The 4745-nt window shown below is 33.6% G+C and overlaps 1 pseudogene; it reads right to left on the bottom strand.

Annotated features, from left to right (window-relative positions):
• Window positions 1–465: 465 nt before the first annotated feature.
• The window catches only part of LOC108283956, a 23412-nt pseudogene continuing 19132 nt past the window's right edge, over window positions 466–4745 (bottom strand).

The following is a 4745-nucleotide window of genomic DNA, read 5'->3' as shown; positions in this document are numbered from 1 at the left end:
TGAAATAATGTCTTTACTCAAAGTATCTGTGAGCTTTACAGGTATTGATTGACTTACGACCTATGCAACTTATGGCCATTTGACTTTACGACCACAATCGCTAGCCACGAGTGCTCTGCATCCGGCAGTGCAAACGTTGCCCAGCTGGGCGTATGACAGGGCAGACCAGCTTCCGGCAGCACTACCATATCTGCGTGCACCATTTTAACTCTTATCCCAGGCTCGGTACAGCAATTTGTGTTTTGTGTCTTGGATATTTTTCATCAAACCCCTCCCAAGATGTCTACCAAGAGGAAATTGTCTTTGTCTATGCCTCAGCCTGCCAAGAAGGAAAGAAAGGCCATCGATCTTGACATGAAAATGAAGGTAATTAAGCAGTACGAAGGAGAAAAGAAAGTGAATGTGATTGCACGTGATATGAAGTTATCATTTCACAGTACTGTACATATAGCCTGCTCAGCTTATGACCAAATCGTGTTACGACCGGTCTGTCAGAACCAATCATGGTCATAAGTCGAGCACTAGCTGTACTTTTGATTTCCCGGAAACAAGGTATGTTTCCAAGGGGATACAGTAAAAACATTTTGTTTTTTTGGTTTTTTATTAAAACAGCTTTGTTGAAATGTGATTTACATACTATAGAATTTATTTGCTTTAACATAGAGTTAAAAGATTTTTACTACATTTATTTCGCATTGTGGAATAATATTTAACTCAATTTAGAGTTAAATACTTTATTATTATTAAATCTTTAACATACATAACTCTAACAAACTTACTGACTTGTGCAACCATCTCTAAAATCCAACTTTTGAACATTTTCATCACTCCAGGATAATCCCTCATGCCCATTAGCAGTCACTATCCATTTCCAGCCCATTAATCTTCTTTCTGTCTCTAAACCTGTCTTTTCTGGATGTTTCATGTAGATGGAATTATACAGTATGGTAAACATATTTTCATCTATTTATTTTTATATTGAACTTGGTTCAACATATAGCCAGAATAAAATGTTTAAATTTTCTTTCCAGAAGGTTAAAAATATTTATCTTTCTTCATACTTACTTTTCCTTCTTCTTTTTCATTCTGAAAAAGTTATTCTTTTAAATAATTATATTCATTCATTAATTCCTTATTTTTCTCTTCTAGAAAATCTTCCTGTCCACTCTCAAGACAGCCTCCTTGGATATTAATTACTATCTCTTTATTATTGCTTTCCTTATCAGCACCCTCTAGTTGTCATTAAAGCAAGAGATTTTCATGTTCTAGTTGACATATTCTCTTCTCTTGACAGTTCTGCTTTCTGATTGAGTCTTTTTATAGCTTCCTCTTTTTGGATGCATCTCCTTCATTTCCTTTATTCAATGCTGCGCTTGTGTTAGGTCCACCTCTACACTTTCTAAAGCCAGTATCTTTTCCCTGAGAGCATCTCTTGTCTTGTGAAGCTTACCTTTGAAGGTATTAAACTTCATTTGAGCTTTAGAAAGTAGTACAGTACAACTCATTCTTATCTTTTAGTTAGAAATATAAGAACTTTTTCTTTTAAATAAATTGTGCTGTCTGTAAAGTAAGTTGTAGGTCTTTTGTTTCCATGCTTTGACTGTGCTCATTTATAGGAGCAGCCAGTCTAGAATGGAGGGATTCAACTTCAGCTTCCAGTCTTTCCTTGTTGTGTTTTTTCTTCTCCAATTTTGAATACAGCCTTGTATTCTCAGCTTTGAGATCACTAAGCTGTTGACAATACTGGGACATTGTTTTTGTTATTATTTCCTCATTGAGTATTACACTCTTTTGAAAGTTAGCATTTATTTCTCTAATACTTTTAATTTCCTGAATATGTTCCTTCTCCTTTTTGAGACTATCATTTTTTATTGCATATACTTCTTGTCTGAGTATGGCAATATCTTTCTTCAACATGCAATTTTCATACTTCACATCCTTCTTTTTAATAACTTTGAAAATCCTAAATAAAACAAAAGAAATTTTTAGCTACCATTCATTAAAATAACATATCATGGTTATATCTAAAGTGAATGAACAACCTGTACCTTCATGCAATTAAAAGTTGCTGTAAGTGCATATCCAACTAGAGAAATAGTTGAGGCAAAATCTTGACCCTTAGCATAAATTTCAAAAAGTTCAAAAATTTGTTTGAAGTCAATGAATCAATAAAACACACGCATTAGAGAATTTTTAAGGATATCAGAATTGAAAAAGCCTTTCTCTGAATTATAACAAACTCAAAGCATAAAGTAAAATATTAACAAATTTGACTAAATTAAAACATTGGAAAAAGAAAACTGCATTTATACTCTGATATCTAACCCAGACATCACCCTATAGTAACAGCTTTACCTCCACGTGTATTTGGACAGATAAAATTTCTCAAAGTTTTTAAAGTTCTGTTTCCCTGATAACATTCTATTGTGATTTGACTCAACCTTTTTTAGTCAGTTATAAGAATTACATTTTCTAAATCATAAATCTAGACATTGTACTAAGCATTTCCACAAATATACATTGATGAAATTATTTAGTTATCACAATTCTTATAAAGAGAGGTTAAAAAATATAAGCAAGCTGTAGGATTTTTCCCAGGTCTTCTGATTCTACTTCTAGTTCTTCACCAGATCACAGTTATTTCTATGGTATAAATATATAAACACAAAAACAGAGAAACAAACAGACACAGATATAAAATGTGTCTTCTGTCTTTGTCATCTGGATTCTACATGAAATAGGTTGAGAGGATGTGATGTTGTGGGTCTTCAGAAGCAGAAAAGAAGCTTTCCCTTTTCTGCACTAAGCTATTCTTTTTCCCACTGCTTTTTATCATTATTTTTTTATTTGGTTCCTGGGATATCAAAAAAGTGAAGGTACTCACTGAAATAGAGGAACCAAAGTTTGCCACAACACAATGAACACAGTGAAACTGCTGAGTTGCTAGTGCAGAATCCTGGAAAATGAGATGTCTCCCAAATTTACATTCAATTACCACAAAAGCTTACAGCTGGAGAATATACAGTACAGTTGTATAATCTAGCACCATTGTCTATTTAATAATGGAAGTAAAACCAAGCAATATTAAATAATTAACTCAAAGCTTCTAAGGTGGCATTCATTACCTAGCATTTCGTGGCACCAAAAGAGAAGATACAATTGTATATTGCTGAATTACATAAATTACCAGATAAATACATCAAATTAGTCAGATAAATTAAAAGTGTGACTTTGGCAAAGCAATTTAATGCCTCAGAGGTTGAGGGGAGGACTCATTTGCTTTTACTTTATAAGAAGAAAATCTCTAGATTTTTGTCTATCTTTAGAATACAATGTACAGAACTGAGATTTCTACTATAGACTAAATGCTAAATTTTTGGCTGAGGAATTATATTACTTATATGATAAAATCATACATGTCAAGAATTACCATATTTTATTAAACAACATAATATAAAAGTCCAAGTCAACAGAAACATTGGAGAGTGGTAATTTTTTAAATATGCAAAAGTATATGTATTTGTTTCCAAAAATATTTAAAATGGCCATGATGGAATTATAAACAGTTTGAGTCAAACAGGTAAACTTACATGCATAAAAGCACATTAAACAGACTTCTTTGGCTGGGAGTATTTGTTGCAATTCTCAAGGCTAGATACACTTTTATGTTTCTTCTCAGTCATTGCTTCCCTTTCATTGTATTACCATTTTATTATTTAAATAAATCTAATTCATCTTTAAATCAGTACGGAAAAAGAATCTAGAGCTTATTTCTTTAGCAATTTCTTTTATGCTTATCTGGTTCAGAAGGTCACATGGCTAAATTATTTTCCCAGCCCATATGCCACTTGGAAGATTGACAGTGAGACTTAGGTTGACTAATGAACAAAGATTATGAGAATGTTTTCCAGAACTGTCATTTAGATAGCAGCACTGATCTACTTTGACACATAATCATACATTTAGATAATCCCTCTGTAACTATACACATGTCATTTTCTTGAGTAGAAAACCAAAATAAATCAGATAGTTTATAAAAAGAGAAGCAGCAAGTGAACCTCTTTCATTTTATAGTTGAACTTTCTTTCTTCAAAGACAGGAACTCCATTTGTACATACCCACCTCATTCTTAAGCCTTTACATCTCTGTGAGAAACAGGCTACCTGTCTGGTTTGTTATAATTTTTACAGTCTGATTTATTTCCATTTGAATAAAGCTAAGAAGATGACTGGCAAGCATGTTTGAGGGGCCCAGAGTGTAAATGCAATGAAAAGACATGTTTGTCTTCTTGTAGATAAGCTGTAAGTCTTCTTCTAGATATGTTTTTGATGTTCTGTCACTGTGTGTAGAATAACTCACATTTCCAACCTAGCAAGTCAGGACAATATTCAACTCCTGGAAATACAGAGAACACCACAAAAATATTCCTCAAGAAGACCAACCTCAAGGCACATAATCGCCAGATTCACCAGGGTTGAAATGAAAGAGAAAATACTGTGGGCAGCCAGAGACAAAGGTCAGGTCACCCATAAAGGGAAGCCCATCAGACTCACAGCCGATCTCTCAGTAGAAACCCTACAAGCCAGAAGAGAGTGGGGGCCAATATTCAACATCCTTAAAGAAAAAAACTTTCAACCCAGAATTTTACATCCAGCCAAACTAAGCTTCATAAGCGAAGGAAAAATAAAATCTTTTGTGAACAAGCAAGCACTCAGAGATTTCATCACCACCAGGCCTGCTTTACA

The sequence above is a fragment of the Cebus imitator genome, unplaced genomic scaffold (genome assembly GCF_001604975.1).
Source record: "Cebus imitator isolate Cc_AM_T3 unplaced genomic scaffold, Cebus_imitator-1.0 Scaffold266, whole genome shotgun sequence".
In the NCBI taxonomy this organism is placed as follows: Eukaryota; Metazoa; Chordata; class Mammalia; order Primates; family Cebidae; genus Cebus; species Cebus imitator.
This window is presented reverse-complemented; position numbering and strand designations above follow the sequence as displayed.